This window comes from Mustela putorius, unplaced genomic scaffold (assembly GCF_011764305.1).
Source record: "Mustela putorius furo isolate JIRA1106 unplaced genomic scaffold, ASM1176430v1.1 tig00003896_pilon_pilon_pilon, whole genome shotgun sequence".
In the NCBI taxonomy this organism is placed as follows: Eukaryota; Metazoa; Chordata; class Mammalia; order Carnivora; family Mustelidae; genus Mustela; species Mustela putorius.
The window spans coordinates 8,024,710-8,047,142 of record NW_025422045.1 but is presented as its reverse complement, the minus strand read 5'-3'; the positions used below and the strand labels follow the sequence as shown (position 1 = coordinate 8,047,142).

General features: G+C 38.5%; 1 protein-coding gene across 15 annotated transcripts in view; it reads left to right on the top strand.

Moving 5' to 3' along the window:
• CSNK1G1 (casein kinase 1 gamma 1) overlaps positions 1 to 22,433 on the top strand; it is a 192,554-nt gene that overhangs the window by 3,998 nt on the left and 166,123 nt on the right. For 2 of the 15 annotated variants that reach the window (XM_045067417.1, XM_045067416.1), the window contains exon 1: positions 110 to 1,958. The exons of the other annotated variants lie outside the window; for them this stretch is intronic. The gene's annotated coding sequence lies outside the window, so the exon portion shown is untranslated. Of the gene's footprint in view, positions 1 to 109; positions 1,959 to 22,433 lie in introns of those variants that run through there. 15 annotated transcript variants of the gene reach the window in all.

The following is a 22,433-nucleotide window of genomic DNA, read 5'->3' as shown; positions in this document are numbered from 1 at the left end:
GGAGGAAGCAGGCTCCCTGCTGAGCAGAGAGCCCGATGCGGGACTCGATCCCAGGACCCTGAGATCATGACCTGAGCTGAAGGCAGCGTCTCAACCCACTGAGCCACCCAGGCGCCCCCCCCCCTATATTCTGATAGAACTTTATTACTAAATTAAATTTACTTTGGGATATGAGGTAGGATACTAGCTGTTAGAGGAAAAATATCTGCCTAAATAGTAGGCAATATTAGAGACCACTGGGGCACTTTTCTCAGTGACCTTTTCCACTCAAAGTATGTGGCCCTTACGGGGATCTTTGCAGTTGTCAGTTTTGGAATTTGCTTGTCAGGAAATCTAAAAATGACTAAATGTTTCTTTACTGTTGCATCTCTTGAATGATATCAAAAAAATTTAGGAAAGATTGGGAAGATTTATATAAGCATATGCTGGAAACATATAAGGAACAAAGTACAGTTAATTTTACTGGTGTTGCCAATTTGGTAGTAAAGAGTTACTGTGGAAATGTTTAAAAAATGCCAAGTAGTGCTTTATTCAAACCAAATGAATAGTCTTCCAGAGCTTGTTGCTTTTTTAAAAGTATATTCCTTTCTGAAGATACGATTTGGTCTCTATTAAGGATAAATAATCACTGTAACTGTATAAAGAAAAAAAAGGTTGATATCACAGACAGATTTTAATATCATCAGTCTTGGTAGAAATTGCTTTTCAGTGGCTTTAGATAAAGAAGTGGATTTTCATGAAAGAACTTCAGAATTTGTGGCATGATAGTTTTTCTCTTTTTAACTTCTAAGTTATCTGTACTCATTTCTGCCTAATTAGAAACTTTGAGAAGCTGGAGGTTAAAAAAATGAAATTACTTCAGAATTACCATTTTAAGTTTTGTGGATTACTTATTTGGAGAGCTAAATTGGATCTTGACATTATTGGGATTATGTTCAAGATGGACTCAGGAAAAAAATCAGATGCCATCTGTTTCAGATTCCTTATTCCCTCACCCCTTCATGTTTTATGGCTTTGAATTCATCAGATTATTTTTTAAAAATAAAGATCCTCAGTAGATTTAGATTATGTAATTTCAGCTGTATCAGTGAACATGTAACTAAAAGAACTTGGATTTTTATATTACACAAAAATATCACAGACAACGGCTAAAAGTAAGTCATTTCAAACTATATGAACATTAGGTAGTCATCTTTGTCATCATTCACTTAAACCATTTTTGTCAACACTTGTTGCTGCAAGTTGCTTAAAAAATGGATTATGGAGATACAGAATAAATCTTTTATTCTCTCATGTTATATCTAGAAGAGAAGCTTTTGCTGAGGATTTTTTGTATTTAGCGGTAAGTCCACTTAAATTTAATCTTTCAGTAGGGAGTTTTGCCTTACCATATGCCATTTGCTATTATTTTCATCTAAATGGCACCATATAGTTCATAGGCCACATACTTGGATTTTTTCAGTCCGGATCTTCATAAATCCTGAGGATAGGCTTTTGGGTTTACTGAGCTGGAAAAGACCATTATTTATTCGGGTTACAGTAGTTGGCACCTGGCATAGACTAGAAACACCTAGGCATCTTTGAGAAACCATAAAATACTACTAGCATGGTCTCTTAGAAATGGACTGGAGAGAGAGCAATCTGGATAGAAGAGTGCCATGCTTTGTCTGCAGCAGAAATGTTCTGATATTATAGGAAGACTAATGGCCTGCCCCCGATACTCCCGTAGTCTCTTCCTCACCAGAAACTCCAAGTGGGCAGTGTAGTTGTGGCAAGGGCTAGGGTGTCAGGGATGGGAATTGTTCTTCAATAATTGCTCACCCATCACAATGGAGGCAAAGACATACTGGGGAAAGGGATATTCTCTTGGATTTTGCCTTGGCCAGAGAAGCTGAGTGAAAAGGTAGCCTTTGCCTTTGCCACCAAAGACAACTTGGTGCAACACCTCTGGGTGCTGGGTAAGCCTGTCAAAATGCTATAGTTTCTTCATTAAAATGACATATAAAATTTCCAAGGAATAATATAGCATTGGATGCACACTGATTTCTGTAGTTTACATTTTCTAACGTAGAAAAAGGGGTGTTGAGGGCTTATGGGCCTCTAAATGAAAGTACTGTACATGACGTTTTCCTTGTGTTTTATACATATATATATATATATACACACACACACACACACACATACATATATATATACACATACACACATACATATATATATGTACTGATACATAATGTCTGCTGGCATTAATGAGTGGTGTGAAAATATTTTTTAAGTTTTTTTTTTTTTAAGATTTTATTTATTTATTTGTAAGAGAGAGAGAGTGAGAGCGAGCACAGGCAGACAGAGTGGAAGGCAGAGTCAGAGGGAGAAGCAGGCTCCCTGCGGAGCAAGGAGCCCGATGTGGGACTCGATCCCAGGACGCTGGGATCATGACCTGAGCCGAAGGCAGCTGCTTAACCAACTGAGCCACCCAGGCGTCCCTATTTTTTAAGTTTTGGGTGTGTGTGTGTGTGTGTGTGTGTGTCTGTATGTATGTGTAATGTCCATGGTAATCATCAGATTTCATTTTAGTTCTTCAGGCTAAATTGCTAACCATAGCTGTGGTCAAGCAGTTCTTAGCTGGAATTTTTTCCTCCATTTCTTAGATGTTACTCTCTCATGTAGGTGGTAGTGAGCAAGGGTATGACTAATGCTAGGAAAAAGGCAAGGGGTTTAAAGTTAATTTTTAAAAAAATTTAAATAGATTTAAATTTGATTTTATTTAAAGTTAATTTCTTTCACTGTTCTCAAATTTCTGTAGCCTAAAGTAATAATATATCCTATCCAAAGATACTTGTTTTTTTTTTTTTGAAAGATTTTTTTATTTACTTTATTTGACAGATAGAGATCACAAGTAGGCAGAGAGGCAGGCAGAGAGAGAGAGGAGGAAGCAGGCTCCCTGCCGAGCAGAGAGCCTGATGTGGGGCTCGATCCCAGGATTCTGGGATCATGACCTGAGCTGAAGGCAGAGGCTTTAACCCACTGAGCCACCCACTGAGCCACCAGCCCCCCCCTCGGTTTTTTTTTTTTTAAATTAAGACTTTTTTTTTTTTTACATTTTAAAATTTACAGAATAGTTGAGCAGGTAGAATTCCATATTTCCATATCCACAAAACTACATTCCATCCATTTCCCCAATTATTAACATCTTGTGTTAGTGTGATACATTCATTACAATTAATGTATAATATTGATACATTATTATTAACTGTAACACACTATTTCTTATTAAGGTTTACTCTTTGTGTTGTATGTATTTAAGGTTTATCCATGTCTTTTTGTGGCTTGATAGCTCCTATAGGTAAATGCCTAGGAGCTTGATTGGTGGATTGTATGGTAAACATATATTTAATTTTATAGGAAACTGCCAAACTGTCTTCCAAAGTGGTTTTATCATTTTGCCTTCCCTTCAGCAATGAATGAGTATTCCTATTGCTCTACATCCTTGCCAGAATTGGTATGATCAGTTTTTTGTACTTTAGCCATTCTAATATGTGGTGTTTTTTTTTTTTTTTAAGATTATTTATTTATTTATTTATTTGGCGGAGAAATCACAAGTAGGCAAAAGTAGGCAGAGAGGCAGGCAGAGAGAGAGGGAGAAGCAGGCTCCCTGCTGAGCAGAGAGCCTGATGTTTGGCTCAATCCTAGACTCTGGGATCATGACCTGAGCTGAAGGCGAGGCTTAACCCACTGAGCCATCCAGGTGCCCTTTCTAATATGTGTTTTAATTTGCAGTTTCCTAATGACATAAAATGTTGAGCACCATGCCTATTGGCCATCTACATATCTTCTTTGGTGAGGTGTCTGTTCACTCTTCTGTCTGTTAAATTGGGTTGTTTGTTTTCTTATTGTTGAGTTTTAAGTGTTCCTTGTTTAATTTGGATACATATTTTTATCAGATACGGTTTTTTGCAAATATTTTTATAGATGTCGTTTTTTTGCAAATTTTTTTCCCAATCTGTGGTTTGCCTCTTTATTCTCTTGTCTTTCATAGTATAAAAGTTTTAAATACTAATGAAGTCCATCTTATCAAGTTTTTCTTTCATTGAGTATGCTTTTGGTATCGCATCTAAAAACTCATTGCCAAACTCAAGGTTATATACATTTGTTCTGTGTGATCTTCAAGAGTTTTTATAATTTTACATTTTACACTAAGTTCCCAGGTCCATTTTTATTTATTTATTTATTTATTTAAGATTTTATTTTTATTTGTCAGAGAGAGAGAGACGGAGAGAGAGCGAGCATAGGCAGACAGAGTGGTAGGCAGAGACAGAGGGAGAAGCAGGCTCCCTGCCGAGCAAGGAGCCCGATGTGGGACTCGATCCCAGGATGCTGGGATCATGACCTGAGCCGAAGGCAGCGGCCTAACCAACTGAGCCACCCAGGTGCCCCCCAGGTCCATTTTTAAAAAAAGATCCATTTTGAGGGCACCTGGGTGGCTCAGTTGGTTAAGTTACTGCCTTTGGCTTAGGTCGTGATCCTAGGGTCCTGGAATTGAGTCCCACGTCAGGCTCCCTGCTTCTCCCTCTGTCTCTGTTGCTCCCCTTGCTTGTGCTCTCCTATTCTCTGTCTCCATCAAATAAATAAATAAAATCTTAAAGAAAAAACAAAAAGATCCACTTTGAGCTAATTTTTGTGAAAGGTTTAAGGACCGTGTATCTATTGATATTTTTGCACAAGAGTGTTCATTTGTGGGCGCCTGGGTGGCTCAGTGGGTTAAGCCGCTGCCTTCGGCTCAGGTCATGATCTCAGGGTCCTGGGATCGAGTCCCGCATCGGGCTCTCTGCTCAGCAGGAAGCCTGCTTCCCTCTCTCTCTGCCTGCCTCTCCATCTACTTGTGATTTCTCTCTGTCAAATAAATAAATAAAATCTTAAAAAAAAATAGTGTTCATTTGTTTTATAAAAATGTTTCTACTCAGAAAATGTTAATGTGGTATTTTTAAGAAAGACTTTTTCTAAAGATTTTATTTTTAGGTAATCTCTGTACCCAGTGTGGGTCTCCAGCTTACAACCCCGAGATCAAGAGTTGCATGCTCTATTGACAGAGCCAGCCAGGTGCCCCCTAAAAAGATTTTGTTTTATTTTTTAAGGATTTTCTTATTTATTTAAGAGAGAGAGCACATACATGTGTGAGCAAGGCTAGGGGCAGAGGGAGGGAGAGAGAGAGAGCATCCTTAAGCAGAATCCCTGCTGAACACAGAGGCCTACTTGGGGCTCCATTCCATGACCCTGAGATCATGACCTGAGCCGAAACCAAGAGTCTGACGCTTAACAGTCTGACAGCCACCTAGGTGCCCCCAAAGACTATTGTTTAAGGGCAGTTTTAGGTTCACAACAAAATTGAAAGGAACAAAACAGATTTCCCATAAACTTTGTGTACTATACATGTATGGCCTCCCCCATCCTCTTCACCAGAGTGGTACATTTGTTACAGTTGATGAATAAATTGACACATTTAATGAACTCTATTGACACATCATAATCACCGGAAGTCCATAGTAGCTTAGGATTCATTCTTTGTTTTATACAATCTATGGGTTTGTAAAAGTGTATACTATCCATCATTTAATATACAGAGTGCTTTCAATTTCCTAGAAATCTGTGCTCTGCCAGTTCAAGCTTCCCTTTTGCCTCCAGCCCCGGGGTGCATTTTTTTTTAAGAAATAAAAATGAATAAAATAATGTGGGAGTGGTTTTGAAAAGAGATTTTCCTTATATTGTCAGATGTAATTAGAAGCATTGTTCAGAGTCTGAATTTCCCTTTCAAAAAGATTATGTTAGATATTAGGCGTTAATCGACAGGTGCTTAATTCTTTGAGATATGTAATTGGGTATTAAGAAGTGTGATCCTGGCCATATGACAGTTGTATGTGATAACAGGGCTTGAGGGAGATCTAAATTCAGAATTTTTGAACTATTACTAAAGTTAAAGTCCTTTGCCACTTGCCTTTTATTGTTGTGCAGGGTATTATGTAGATTTCTTGATGCCCTTTCTGGTTTTTGCTTCTTTCTGTTACACTGGTTGAAGACTATCCAGATGCTTGAGCAGGCAAAGATCGTGGTTGCCTGATTATTTCTAGTTTGCATTCAGAGGGAATAGCTGTTCTAAATCTAATAAAATGCTTTCCTGAGACACTCTTTCTTATATAGCCTAAGTAGTAATTGTTAGCTAGAATCTACTTTTATTTGGTTTTATTAACTATCCTTTCCTGCACTTCTAGGGCACCTTCCATTTTTCTAGAACATCTTAACCTTAATTGTTATTTTGACCTCTAAATATTCTGGCCATCTAAGGTATGATGCAAAAACTGTTTAGTAACCCCATGTTTGATGGGTTTTATTTGCTTTTTCACCTAGTTAATTAACAATAGACACAAGGAATGATCTGTTTGTGTGAAAGCATTTAGGTTTTCCAGAGATAGATGCTTTCCAAATCTATCAGTGTGTAAGCTTACTTTCTCTTTAATGGGATTCATCTGGTTAATGCTTGTGTTTCTTGAGTTCCATAGATTATGGAATCATAAAGCTAAAAGAAAACATAGAGATAGTCTATGTAGACCCTTTGGTTTTACAACTGAGATTACTGAAGTGTAGAGAGGCTAAGTGATGAGCTCAAGATGGAATAGCAAATGAGTGAGACTGGAACCCAGATCTCCTGACTCCCAGTCCAGTCCTACTTCTCTTATAAGAACTCATTCATTTTAGCTTATGGAGAAATTATAATTTTATAAGAGGTACATTTTCCAGAAAATTTAAGTGGACTATTAAACTATAGTTACATGGGATGCCTGGGTGGCTCAGTGGGTTAAGCCTCTGCCTTCAGCTCAGGTTATGATCTCAGGGTCCTGGGATCAAGCCCCACATCGGGCTCTCTGCTGAGCCTCTTCCTCCTCTCTCTCTGTCTACCTACTCATGATCTCTCTCTGTCAAAATAAAATAAATAAAAATTTAAAAAAAACTACAGTTACAGCAGTAAACCAAATTTTTGGTTGAATTCCTAATTTCTGAAATGTCGAGGGAGTTAGTGTGTATTTCTTAAAGTGCCAGGTGTCACTTGGTCTTTAGTTACAAGCAAATTTGTCATTTTTCACATTCTGGATAGAAACTGGCTAATTAAAAAATAATGAAGATATTATAGCCTATATTTTGTAAGCACACATTCCACTGCATTAAAATGAATCTTAACATATGTTTTTTGCACAGTGGAAATAATCTTAATATTTAATGTCGGAAAGCAACAGTAGAATTCTGCTTTATGTGGTGGTGTATTTATAAAACTGGAATGGAGTGTTACGTAAAACTAAAAGTACGGATTAATTTAATATGCATCTGGTGAATTCAGGGCTTGAAGGATGCACATCTGTTGAGAAAACAAATCATAGAACTATTCAGAGCTTCAGCATCTTTAAATATGTGTGCTTTGATTCTCTTTAACTGTTTTGAAACAGTCTTTAATGGATTTCGACAAGGCTATTTGCTCTAAGGAAGCAACTGTGAAGTGATTTATGATGCTTTTAATCATTTTACTATTCCCCACAGCATTTTGATAATTAGTATTTTTCTTTTAAATTTAGTTATTGGGGATGGAAGGAGTTAAATAATCACCATAACAAAATAAGCTTGTTGTAGAACTGTATTTAAAAAAAAAAAAGAAGAAGAAGAACCATAGTTTCCTGGTTTGGATAAATTAGAAATACTTTAATATTCTGACTTCTAACTTAAATCCATTATCAATGAAGAAATAACCACAGAGTTCCTAACAGTGTATTCATCATGCTAGGGCTGTAGAAATACAGAAATTGAAGATAAGATTATTTATCAAGTTGGAGAAACAAGACTTAAAATGGTAGGGTGAGAGTAGTACAATCCAATAAGTAAATGAGTGCAAACTTGTTAATATAATCTGGGAATACTGTAGGAATTTTGAGGGGAGAACATTCAGTTCATAGTCCTGATGGGCAGGAGATTGAAGGTAAAGTAGTGGATCTCAGCTCTGGCAGCTCTTTAGAATCCTTTGGGGGAAACTTTTCCCAGGATCATTTGAATCAGAATCTTGGGAAGGTGCCTCCATAGTTTGTGAAAAAGCTTTTCCATTGTAGTGTGCAGGGAGTGCTGGGAACCACAAGCTTAAGAGAGGAAGGATTTGAGTAAGCAAGGAAGTGTTTGCAGGCAGCTAAGGTAAGCAGTGAGGGAGACCTGGGCATAGCCCGTGAAAAGACTAATCCAATCAAAGCTGTGTGTGCCACTTAGAGAGTAGACAAAAATAAACTTAAGGAGGCAGAATGGGGCCATACAAGAGTACTACTTCTCAGAGTGTGGTTCCTCAAGCAGTGTTAGCATCACCTGGACATTTATTATAAATGCAGATTTTGAGGCCTGCTGTAGATCTGCTGAATTGGAAACTAAGGGTGGGGTCCACCAATCTGTTTGAACAAACACTTCAGATGATTCTGATGTACACTGAAGTTTGAGAAACAGCTGTTAATAGAGGATAATGAATGCCAGGTGGAGGAAGTTAGATTTGATGTTGACATTAAGTAGAGACCCATAAAAGTTTTTTAAGCTGGGGAGTTAACAGCATGCATTTGTATGTCTGGTAAATGCAGATGAAGTTAAATCTGATGGTGATGTGCAGAGTCCTTTGGACTCCTAAAAGATAGGAATGAAGAAAGCCAGTTGAGGCACAGACATAATCTAATGGATATAATCAAGCAGCCATGAGGGTTTCTTCTAGGGAATTATTAGTGAAAACACAGAATAGTAATAATAGTGATGGTAGTTTGAATATTTATGAAATGGTCAGTATGCTAAATGCTTTGGCCATATTATCTCACTTTTTTTCTCATAATAAGCTCCTGAAGTGTGGCCATTACTACACTTCTACAGATTGAGCAATGAGGCCAAGAATGGAAACTACTTCTGAAGTTCATGTTGCTAATAAGGCATACACACAGGATGTCAAGTTCAAGTATCTCTACCTCTAAAGCCTCCTATTTTTTATTTTTTTAAAAAAGATTTTATTTATTTATTTGACAGAGAGAGAAATCACAAGTAGGCAGAGCAGCAGGCAGAGGGAGAGGAAGAAGCAGGCTCCCCGCTGAGCAGAGAGCCTGATACAGGGCTCCATCCCAGAACCCTGGGATCATGACCTGAGCCAAATGCAGAGGCTTAACCCACTGAGCCACCCAGGTGCCCCTAAAGCCTCTTTTTAAACAAACAGCTAGTAATATCTGGAGACCAAGAAATAAATAAAACTGACTCAAAAAAATTTTTAATCCTAGGTGACATATAGCAAGGGGAAGTCACTGTCAGAAGGGAAATAGTGCTCACAGTAGGTAACAGGGCAAGTCAGACTGTTGGGTCCCCAGTGTTGGGTACAAGACCACTTGAATCTATTTTTTAAAAGTGATTGTGAAAGATAACTAATGGAAATTTTTGTATTGTGATTTTTAGATACAAAATTTGAAGTAACTTGTGGTAGCTGAGTTTTCAGGTTTTGTTTGACCTTTTTGTTCATGGTGACTAAATTAGAAGAGCCACCTCATCTAGCTTTTAAAAATATCTTTTATTAGATTTCAGAGTATATAAGTCCATGAATAATATATGCTTGGGAAGCTTTGTATAATACTGCTTTTCTCTCTCTAAAGAAATACTGTGATTTAGAAAATGTCAAGAGCATATTTTCTTTTTTAAAGATTTTATTTATTATTTATTTGAGAGAGAGAGAGAAAGAATGAGCACACAGGCAGAGGGAGAGGCAGAGGGAGAAGGAGAAGCAGATTCCCCGCTGAGTAGGAAGCCTGATGCAGGGCTTGATCCCAGGACTCTGAGATCTGACCTGAGTCAAAGGCAGCTGCTTAACCCACTGAGCCACCCAGACACCCCTGTTAGGAGCATCTTAATCTTAAAATGGTGTGGGAGTTTTGTTTTGTTTTTTTTTGTTGTTGTTTTTTAAATTCAAGTTGGTTAACATAGAGTGTAGTATTCGGTTCAGGAGTCGAGTTTAGTGATTCATCACCTATGTGAAACACTCAGTGCTCATCCCAACAAGTGCCCTTATTAATCCCTACCCCCCATCCACCTCCCCTCCAGCAACCCTCAGTTTGTCTTCTGAACTCTAGTCTCTAATGGTTGGCTTCCTTTTTGTTTGTATCGTCTTTTTCCTTCCCTCCCCTGTGTTCATCTGTTTTGTTTCTTAAATTCCACATATGGGTGAAATCATGGTGTTTGTCTTTCTCTGACATATTTCGCTTAGCATCATACACTGTGGTTCCATCCATGTTGTTGTAGTTGCAAGATTTCATTCTTTTTGTTGACTGAGTAATTTTTCATTTACACACACGCATGCACGCGCTCGCTCTCTCTCTCTCTATCTCTCCACATCTTCTTTTTTTTTTATTATTATTTTTTTTAAAGATTTTTTTTTATTTATTTGTCAGAGAGAGTGAGCGAGAGCGAGCACAGGCAGACAGAGTGGAAGGCAGAGTCAGACGGAGAAGCAGGCTCCCTGCAGAGCAAGGAGCCCGATATGGGACTCGATCCCAGGACGCTGGGATCATGACCTGAGCCGAAGGCAGCTGCTTAACCAACTGAGCCACCCAGGCGTCCCTCTCCACATCTTCTTTATCCATTTTATCCATTCATCTGTTGAAGGACATTTGAGTTCTCTCCATAATTTGGCTGTTGTTGATAATGCTGCTATAAACATTAGGGTGCATATACCCCTTCAAATCAGCATTTAATCTTAAAAAGGTTTAAGAAAAACTTCAACGTTGGAACTCTTGGCTGGCTCAGTCAGAAGAGCATGCGACTCTTGATCTTGAGGTCATGAATTTGAGCCCCACATTGCGTGTAGAGATTACTAAAAAATAATAAACTTAGAAAAATATTTCAGTGTTATTTTGTTTTGGTTTGGAAGTAGTAAGTAGTAGAGTAGCATGACCTGTTTGGATAATTGTTTTCATAAGACATTATCAGTTCCAGCACCCTCTTATTTTACATACTGAGGTAAAATTCACATGGCATAAAATTAAGTATTTTGAAGTGTATAATTTGTGGCATTTGGTATGTTCATGATATTTTGCAAGTATAACCTTTATCTAGTTCCAAAACATTTCATCATCCCCAAAGGAAAAACCCCAAATCTATTAAGCAGTTCCTCCTTGTTCCTCTTTCTCCATAGCCCCTGGAGAACACTAATCTGTCGTTCTGTCTCTCTGGATTTATCTTTTCTGGGGATATCATATCATATAAGTGAAATTACGTAACATGTGATATTTTATATAACATGTGATGTTTTGTGTCTGTTACTTTCACTTAGGATGTTTTCTAGGTCCATTCATGTTGTAGTATGTACCAGTACTTCATTTTTATTTATTATTATTATTTTTAAAACAAAGTCTCTTTTTTTTAAGATTTTATTTATTTGACAGAGATCACAAGTAGGCAGAGAAGCAGGCAAAGAGAGATGGGAAGGCAGGCTCCCTGCTGAGCAGAGAGCCCGATGTGGGGCTCCATCCCAGGACCCCAGGATCATGACCTGAGCCTAAGGCAGATGCTTTAACCCACTGAGCCACCCAGGTGCCCCTCATTTTTATTTTAATTTTATTTTTTTTTTAATTTTTTAAAATATTTTATTTATTTATTTGACAGACAGAGATCACAAGTAGGCAGAGAGGCAAACAGAGGGAGAGGAGGAAGCAGGCTCCCTGCTGAGCAGAAAGCCCGATGCAGGGTTCGATCCCAGGACCCTGGGATCATGACCCGAGCCGAAGGCAGAGGCTTTAACCCACTGAGCCACCCAGGCGCCCCTCCTCATTTTTATTTATTTTTTTTTAATTTTTTTTTTAAAGATTTTATTTATTTTATTTGACAGACAGAGATTACAAGTAGGCAGAGAGGCAGGCAGAGAGAGAGAGAGAGAGGAGGAAGCAGGCTCCCTGCTGAGCAGAGAGCCCGATGTGGGACTCGATCCCAGGACCCTGAGATCATGACCTGAGCCGAAGGCAGCGGCTTAACCCACTGAGCCACCCAGGTGCCCCTCTCATTTTTATTTTTAAGGCTGAAAAATATTCTACAGTATGGATATACCACATTTGTGTGTTTATCAGTTCATAGTGTTTTTGGTTGTTTTCATCTTTTGATTATTATAAATAGTGCTTCTATAAACCTTCATATATAAGTTTTTGTTCAGATACAGGTTTTCAGTTCTTTTGGGTATGTAGCTAGTAATGGAATTGCTGGGCCATGTGGTAATTTTATATTTTACTTTTTTTTTTCTTTGTTAAGTTTATTTCTAATTTATTTTTGTAGTCTCTATGCCAAGCATGAGACTTGAACTCATGACCCTGAGATCAAGAGTTGCATGCTCTACAGACTGAGGCAACCAGGCCCCCTATATTTTACTTTTTAAGTAAAATGCACCGTTTTATTTATTTATTAAGATTTTATTTTATTTATTTAGAGAGAGCTCGTATGCATGAGTACATGAGGGGCAGAGGGAAATGGAGAGAGAGAATCTGAATCAGACTCACCGCTGATCATGAAACCCAAGGCGGGTCTTGATTCCATGACCCTGAGACTATGACCCAACCTGAAATCAAGAGTTGAACACCCAGCTGACTGAGCCACCAGCAGTGTTCAAAGGTTTTAATTTTTTCTACATTCTCACCAACAGCTGTTATTTTGTACCTGTTTTGTTTTGTTTTTTAATTACAGCCACCCTAGAGGGTATAAGGAGTAAATCCTGAGATTTTGATTTGCATTTCCCTAATAGCTAGTGATGTTGAACATCTTTTCTTGTGCTTTATTGGCCATTTGCATATACTTTGTTGGTGAAGTGTCTGTTCAAGTTCTTTGCCCATTTTTCTTTAAATTTGATAGAAAGTTTTCACTGTATTTGTTTATAATTGGTCAGATTTCACATTAAGTGTATGTCCATTAAATGTAGCTCACCTCAAGGTGCCATATTTCCAAGTGATTAACATGATTCCACAGATTAACATGGTTCCTTTTCTTCCATACTTTTTTTTTTTTTTTAATTTAAATTCAAGTTAGTTAACATAGTATAGTATTGGTTTTAGGAGTAGAATTTAGTGATTCATCACTTACATATAATACCCAGTGCTCATCCCATTCACATAGAGTGAAATCATATGGTATGTGTCTTTGAGTAACTTTTTTGACTCAGCATCATACATTCTAGTTCTATCCATGTTGTTACAAATGGGCAAATGGCAAGAGTTCATTCTTTTTTTTTTAAAGATTTTATTTATTTATTTGACAGAGAGATCACAAGTCGGCGGAGAGTCAGGCAGAGAGAGAGAGAAGCAGGCTCCCGCTGAGCAAAGAGCCCGATGCGGGGCTCGATTCCAGGACACTGAGATCATGACCTGAGCCGAAGGCAGCGGCTTAATCCACTGAGCCACCCAGGCGCCCCAAGAGTTCATTCTTTTTGATGGCTGAGTAATATTCCGTGTGTATTTGTGCGCACACGCACACGCACACACATACGCACATATATATATATACACTTAAAATGTGAAACCTGACCAATTATAAAAACTTTCTATCAAAAGGAAAAATGGGCAAAGAACTTGAATAGATATTTCACCAAAAAAAGATATTCAAATGTCCAATAAAGCACAAAAGATGCTCAACGTCACTAATTATTAGGGAAATGCAAATCCAGGACTGTGCGTGTGTGTGTGTGTGTGTATGTGTGTGTATACACACATACACCATGTCTTCTTTATCTTTTCATCAGTTGATGGACATTTGGACTTTTTCCATAATTTGACTATTGTTGATGGCTGCTATGAACACTGAGGTACATGTGTCCCTTCAAATCAACATTTTTATATCCTTTGGATAAAAACCTAGTATTACATTTGCTGGCTCATAGGGTTGTTCTGTCTTTAGCTTTTTGAGGAACGTCCGTACTGTTGTCCACAGTGACTGCATCAGTTTGCATTTCTACCAACAATGCAAGAGAATTCTTTTTCTGCATCTTCACAAACACCTATTTTCTGTGTTGTTAATTTTAGCCATTCTGTCAGGTGTGAGGTGGTAGGTATCTCACCATAGTTTTGATTTGTATTTCCCTGATAATGAATGATGTTGAGCATCTTTACATGTGTCTGTTGGCCATCTGGATGTCTTTTTTGGGAACCTTTATTTGCTTTTTTTAAAAAAAAAAGTTTTGACAGGGTACCTAGCTGGTTCAGTCAGTGGAACATGTAACTCTTATCTTGGGGTTGTAAGTTCAAGCTCCATGTTAGCTGGAGGTTACTTAAAAATAAAATCTTGGGGCACGTAGGTGGCACAGTTGGTTAAATGTCTGACTCTTGGTTTAGGCTCAGGTTACGATCTCAGGGTTGTGTGATCAAGCCTCACATTGGGCTCCATCCTCAGGCTGGAGTCTGCTTGGGTTTCTCTTTCCATTTCCCTTTCTCCCTCCCTGCTTGCTCATTTACTCTCTCTCAAATAAATTAATCTTTAAAAAAATTTTTTTTTAAATTAAAAATTTGTGGCATATGTACATAGAGAATATTCCATTTTAACCATCTTAAAATGTACAATTCTGTGCCTTCAAGTACATTCACATGGTTTTGTGACACATCACCGCTATCACCAGACTATTTCATTTTCCCCAACTAAATGCTATTGAACATTTATCTCTGTACAAATATCTGAATTCCTGCTTTCACTTCTTTGGACATAAACTCAGAAGTAGAGCTGCTGGGTTATGTGGTGATTCTGTGTTTAACTCTTTTGAGGAAGCAAACGTGGTTTTTACAGCTGATGTATCATTTCACATTCCCAGCAACAGTACACAGGATTCTAATTTCTCCACATCCTGGCCAACAGTTATTTTCTTTCTTTTTTTTTTTCCCCCCTTTTATTTTTTAGTATAGTCTTGCTATTAGGTATGAAGTGGTGTCTTGTGGTTTTGGTTTGCATTTCCTTAGTGATTAGTGATGCTGAGCATCACTTTGTGTGCTTTTTGGTCATCTGTGTATCTTCTAAGAGTGTGATACTTTTAGCTCTTATATGTTTGGTCTTTGATCTATTTTGAGTTGTACATTGTGAGGTTAAGGGCCAGCTCCATTCTTTTGCAGGTGGGTATCCAGTTGTCCCAGTATTATTTGTCCTTTCTTTCCCCAGTGAATGCTCTTGGCGTTCTTGTTGAAAATCAGTTCCTTATAGATGTATGGGCTTATTTCTGGACTCTTATTCTCTTGATCTGTATATCTATCTTTTTTTTTTTTAAGATTTTACGTATTTGTCAGAGAGAGAGGGAGAGAGAGTGAGCACAGGCAGACAGAATGGCAGACAGAGGCAGAGGGAGAGGCAGGCTCCCTGCCGAGCAAGGAGCCTGTTGTGGGACTCGATCCCAGGACGCTGGGATCATGACCTGAGCCGAAGGCAGCTGCTTAACCAACTGAGCCACCCAAGCGTGCCTCTGTATATCTATCTTATATATATATATATATATACATATATATGATGGAATATTATGTGGCCATCAAAAAAATGAAATCTTACCATTTGCAACAATGTGGATGGAACTAGGGGGTACTATGCTAAGCGAAATAAGTCAGTCAGAGAAAGACAATTATCATATGATCTCACTGATATGTGGAATTTGAAATATAAGGCAGAGGATCATAGGAAAAGAGAGGAAAAAATGAAATAAGAAGAAACCAGAGAGGGAGACAAACTGTAAGAGACTCTTAATCTCAGGAAACAAACTGAAGGTTACTGGAGTGGGAGGCGGGGTGGGAGGGATGGGGTGGCTGGGTAATGGGCACTGGGGAGGGTATGTGCTGTGGTGAGCACTGTGAATTGTTAAGACTGATGAATCACAGAGCTGTACCCCTGAAAAAAATAATACATTATACACTAATAATTAAAAATGTGAAATTAGGGGCACCTGGGTGGCTCAGTGGGTTAAGCCTCTGCCTTCAGTTCAGGTCATGATCTCAGGGTCCTGGGATCAAGCCCCACATCGGGCTCTCTGCTCAGCACGGAGCCTGCTTCCCTCTCTCTCTGCCTGCCTTTCTGCCTACTTGTGATCTCCATCTGTCAAATAAATAAACAAAATCTTTAAAAAAAAAAAAAAATGTGAAATTAGGGGCACCTGAATGGCTCAGTGGGTTAAAGCCTCTGCCTTTGGCTCAGGTCATGATCCCCGGGTCCTGGGATGGAGCAGGTTCACCGCTGAGCAGAGAGCCTGATGCGGGGCTCCATCCCTCTCAAACTATGGACAACAGGATATCTTTCCATTTATTTTGGTATTCTTTATTTTCTTTCAGCGTTTTTCCTCTAGTTTTCAGTGTACAATGCTTACACCTTTTTATTTTTATTTATTTATTTATTTTTAAATTTTATTTATTTATTTGACAGACAGAGATCACAAGTAGGCAGAGAGGCAGGCAGAGAGAGAGAGAGAGAGAGAGGGAAGCAGGCTTCCTGCGGAGCAGGGAGCCCGATGCGGGGCTCGATCCCAGGACCCTGAGATCATGACCCGAGCCGAAGTCAGCAGCCCAAACCACTGAGCCACCCAGGCGCCCCTGCTTACACCTTTTTAGATAAATTTATTCCTAACTATATTATTTTCTTGATGCTATAATAACTGGAATTGTTTTCTTTATTTCATTTTCAAATTATTCATTTTTGGTATATAATAATACAACTGATTTTTGTGCTGAATTTATTACTGCTAACAAGTTTTGTGTATATATTCTTTAGGTTTTCTTTTTTTTTTTTTTAATTTTATTTACTTGACAGAGAGAGATCGCAAGTAGACAAGAGAGGCAGGCAGAGAAAGAAGGGGAAGCAGGCTCCCTGCTGAGCAGAGAGCCTGATGTGGGGCTCAATCCCAGGACCCTGGGATCATGACCTGAGCCAAAGGCAGAGGCTTTAACCCGCTGAGCCACCCAGGTGCCCCTTCTTTAGGTTTTCTCTTTTTTTTTTTTTTAAATATTTTATTTATTCACTTGAGAAAGAGACAGTGAGAGAGAGCATGAACGAGGAGAAGGTCAGAGAGAGAAGCAGACTCCCCATGGAGCTGGGAGTCCGATGTGGGACTCGATCCCGGGACTCCAGGATCATGACCTGAGCCGAAGGCAGTCGTCCAACCAACTGAGCCACCCAGGCGTCCCTCTTTAGGTTTTCTTATATAGGATCCTGTCCTCTGTGGATAGAGATAATTTTATTCTTCTGGCCAACTTGGGATGGCTTTTTCTTTCCCTTAAACATTTATTTATTTATTTGTTTGTTTGTTTGTTTGTTTATTTATATGCCTGCCTGCCTGCCTGCCTGCCTGCCTTATTGTCCTGGCTAGAACTTCTAGTACATTGTGTAATAGGGGTGGCAAATGAGAGCATTCTGGTCTTCCTTATCTCGGGGAAAGCTTTTCATCTTTTGCTGTTCAGTATACCAACTGGGGGATTTTCATAGAAACATTTTATTATGTTGAAGTTCTTTTCTTTTCTTTTTTTTTAAGATTTCATTTATTGGGCGCCTGAGTGGCTCAGTGGGTTAAGCCTCTGCCTTTGGCTCAGGTCATGATCTCAGGGTCCTGGGATCGAGTCCCACATCGGTCTCTCTGCTTGGCAGGGAGCCTGCTTCCTCCTCTCTCTCTCTGCCTGCCTCTCTGCCTACTTATGATCTTGCTCTGTCAAATAAATAAATAAAATCTTTAAAAAAAAAGATTCCATTTATTTATTTGACAGAGATTACAAGTAGGCAGAGAGGCAGGCAGAGAGAAGGAGAAGCAGGCTCCCTGCTGAGCAGAGAGCCTGGTGCAGGGCTTGATCCCAGGACCCTGGGAACAGGACCTGAGCTGAAGGCAGAGCCTTTAAGGCAGAGGCTTTAACCCACTGAGCCACCCAGGCTCCCCGAAGAAGTTCTTTTCTATTTCTAGTTTGAGTGTTTTTATCATGATAGAATTTTATCAAATGGATTTTTCTTAAAGATTTATTTATTTGAGTGAAGAGAGTATGAGCACAACCAGAGGGAGGGGTAGAGGGAGAGAGAATCTCGAGCAGATTCCCTGCTGAGCACAGAGTTGGATGTGGGGCTCAATCTCACATCCATGATACCATGACCTGAGCCAAAATCAAAGGTTGGACTCTTAAGAGACTGAGCCACCCAGGCACCCTGCTTTTTTTTTTTTTTTTTGGCATCAACACTGATGATCATATGGTTTTTCTCCTTCATTCTGTTAATGGGTGTATTATATTCATTGATTTTTATAGTTGACCCACCTGGAATAAAGCTGTTTGTCATAATGTGTAATCCTCTTAATACGTTGTTGGATTACCTTCACTAGTATTTTATTGAGGACTTTTACAACTATATTGGTCTGTAATTTTCTTGGGATGTTTTTATCTGGCTTTGGTTATCAAGGAAATCCTGGCTTCACAGAATGAGTTAGGAAGTATTCTGTTCTGGATTTTGGGAGAGTTTGAGAAGGATTGTTAATTATTTTTTTGATATTTGGTAGAATTTATCAGTGAATTCATGTAGTCCTGGACTTTTCTGGGTGGGAAGTTTGGTGATTTAGTCTTTATTTGTTGCAGGTCTGTTCAGATTTCTATTTCTTTTGGAATGAGTTTTGTTACTTCGTGTGTTTATAGGACCATGTCCATTTCATTTACATTATCTGATTTGTTGGTGTGCAATTACTGGTAGTTTCCTTTTATAACCCCTCTGTTTTTAAGGTCTGTAGCCTTGTCACTACTTTCATCTATGAAGTTAGTACTTTGGGTCTTCTTTTTTTTGATAGTCAGTCTGATTAAAAGTTTGCCAGTTTTGTTGATCTTTTCAAAGAAATAGCTTTTGGTTTTGTTTGATTCTGTTGTTTATTTTCTTTTTTACCTCCACTTGAATCTTTATTATGTCTTTTCTTTTGTTAGCTTTGGATTTAACTTATTCTTTTTCTAGTTCTTTTAGGTGTAAACTTCAGAGTATTAATTCGGGATCTTGTTTAATGTAGCATTTTTATGTATAAATTGACCTCTTCACACTGCTTTCACTGTATGTCATAAGTTTCAGTATGTTGTGTTTTTGTTTTAATTTGTCTCAGGTTATTTTCTAATTTTTCTTGTAATTTTCTTTTTTTTTCCTTTTTTTTGGGTGATCTCTGAACCATTTGTTGTTTAAGATTATGTTGTTAAGTTTTTACTGTTTATGGATTTTCCAATTTTTCTTCTGTTAATTGATACCAGTGTCATTCTGTTATCATAAATGATACTTTGTATGCTCTCAGTCTTTTAAAATTTATTGAGAATTGTTTTGTGTTATAATGTATTATCTCTCCTGGAGAATGTTCCATGTACACTGGAGAAAAATATGTATTCTGCTTTGTTGAGTGGAGTGTCTATATATGTCTATGAGGGCTATAGTTCATAGTATTGTGCAAATACTCTATATCCTTATTTATCTTCTCTCTGATTGTTCTATCCGTTGTTGAAAGTGGAGTGTGAAAGTCTCTAATTGTTATGGTAGAATTGTCAGTATCTCCCTTCAGTTCTGTCAGTTTTTGCTTCCTATATTTTGTGACTCTTTTTTTTTTATTTTTTTATTTTTTAAAGATTTTATTTATTTACTTGAGAGAGAGCATTAACGAGGAGAAGGTCAGAGAGAGAAGCAGACTCCCCATGGAGCTGGGAGCCTGATGCGGGACTCGATCCCAGGACTCCAGGATCATGACCTGAGCCGAAGGCAGTCGTCCAACCAACTGAGCCACCCAGGCGTCCCATATTTTGTGACTCTTATTAGACATGTTTGTAATTGTGAGGTCTGTTTTCATCCTTTTACTTTTAACCGTTGTGTCTTTTGATATAAATTGAGGGTTGTGTAAATAACATTTAGTTGGGATTGTTCTCCATTATGCCAGTCTCTACCTTTTATTTTTTTATTTTAATTATTATTATTTTTTAAAGATTTTATTTATTTATTTGACAGTCAGAGATCACAAGTAGGCTGAGAGGCAGGTAGAAAGAGAGAGGAGGGAGCAGGCTCCCTGCTGAGCAGAGAGCCCGACTTGGGGCTCGAACTCAGGACCCTGGGATCATGACCCGAGCCGAAGGCAGAGGCTTTAACCCACTGAGCCACCCAGGCACCCCAGTCTCTACCTTTTAATGGGAGAATTTAACCTATTTACATTTAAAGTAACTGAAAAGGAAGGAGTTGTTTCTGGTATTTAGGACTCGTTTCTGCTATTTAGCTATTTGTTTTCTGTTTTATATATATATTTATTGTTTCTCAGATCCTTTATCATTGCCTTCATTTCCAGTTAGTTTTGTACTGCTTTGTTCTCCTCTTTTTTGTAAAGGTTTTCCTTAATATTACTCTGGGGATTACAGTTAACATCTCAATCTTGGGACAGTCAAGTTTGAACTTGAATATCAACTTAGTTGCAGCAGGTATACAGACACATTGCTCCTGTATAGCTCTGCTCCCTCCCCATTTTGTTATTGTTAGAATTACACCTTATACATTGTGTTGTCTTTATACATGTGTTCCTGTTAAAGAGGTGTTTAGTTACAAATGCATATTATTAGTTTAGGCATTTTTCTTTCAAATCATTGAAGCCAAAACAGAGTTAAAAACCACTGATGCTGGGCACCTGGGTGGCTCAGTAGATTAAGCAGCTGCCTTCAGCTCAGGTCATGATCCTAGGGTCCTGGGAGCAAGTCCCACATTGGGCTTCCTGCTCAGTGAGAAGTCTGCTTCTCCTTCTCCCTCTGCCTGCTGCTCTGCCTGTTTGTGTGCATGTGCTGTCTCTCTCTCTCTCTGTCTCTGTCAAATACATAAAATCTTTAAAAAACCTTTGATGCAATAATACTGGTTTGTATATATATTTATATAGCTTTCTCTTATTCTTTATTTCTTTATATGATTTTAAAGGTACTATCGAGTATCCTTTCATTTTGGCCCAAAGAACCCTCTATTAAATTTCTTGTAAAGTGGCTCTTCTTTTTTGTTGTTGGGGTTTTTTTTGTTGTTGTTATTTTCAAGATTTTATTTATTTATTTGACAGAGAGACAGATAGCAAGAGAGGGAACACAAGCAGGGGGAGTGGGAGAGGAAAAAGCAGGCCTCCGGCTGAGCAGGGAGCCCAGTGCAGGCTGATCCCAGGACCCTGGGATCATGACCTGAGTTGGAGGCAGATGTTTAATGACTGAGCCACCCAGGCGCCCCTAGAGTAGTTCTTGTGATGAAAGCTTTACCTTTTGTTTTTCTGGGAGCATCTTTAATTTTTTTTCATTTTTGAAGAAAAGTTTTGTTGGATATAGATTTTTTGGTTAACTGTTACTTTCAACACTTGAAAATAAGTTATCGCACTGCTTTATGGCCTCCATGATTTCTTTTTTTATATAAGATTTTATTTATTTATTTGACAGAGAGATAGAGAGCACAAGTAGGCAGAGTAGCAGACAGAGGGAGAAGGAGAAGTAGACTTCCTGACAAGAAGGGATTCCATGCGGGGCTTGATCCCCAGAACCCGGGGATTATGACCTGAGCCAAAGGCAGACACCTAACTGACTGAGCCACCCAGGTGTACCTCAGTTACTATACTTTGAGGTCCTTAATTTCAATTTGATTTTCTTTTTACCCTCCCCCTCAATTTGATTTTTTTAAAAAATAATTTACATTTCTTTCCTGATGTTTCTTCTTGGTGAGATACTTTTTTCTTGTTTTCCTTTCGTTCTTTCTGGTTTCCTTTGCCTGGGTTTCCTCAGGGACATTATCTTTCTTTCTTTTAAAAAACATTTTATTTATTTATTTGACAGAGAGAGAGACCACAAGTAGGCAGAGAGGCAGGGAGAGAAGTGGGGGAAGCAGGCTCCCTGCTGAGCAGAGAGCCCGATGTGGGACTTGATCCCATGACCCTGAGATCATGACCTGAGCGTAAGGCAGAGGCTTAACCCACTGAACCTCATAGGGGCCCCATCAGGGACATTTTCTGTATTAATTTCTTTATTCCTGTGAATGAGCCAGATTGGTTTTTGTTTGCATGCCTCATATTTTTTTTGTTGAGAACTATACATTTTGAATATTATTGTGGAGTACCTCTAGACATCAGATATCTTCCTTGTCACTGCTCATTGTGGGTTGTTACTGTTTGTTTTTTGTTTTGGGTCTTTTCTAAACTATTTTTGTAAAGTATATATTCTTAGTCATGTGTGATCCTTGGAATCTATGTTTCATTATCTTAGTATTCAACTAGCATTTTGACTATATTTCCTTGAATACCTGTAGCCCAAAACAGGAAATAATACTCTTTCAGTTTTGACTAAATGGTTCTGTGTTTGAATATTCCTTCAACACTAAGCCAGGCCACTTAAAACCCTGCCTTATCCTTCACTACCCATTTG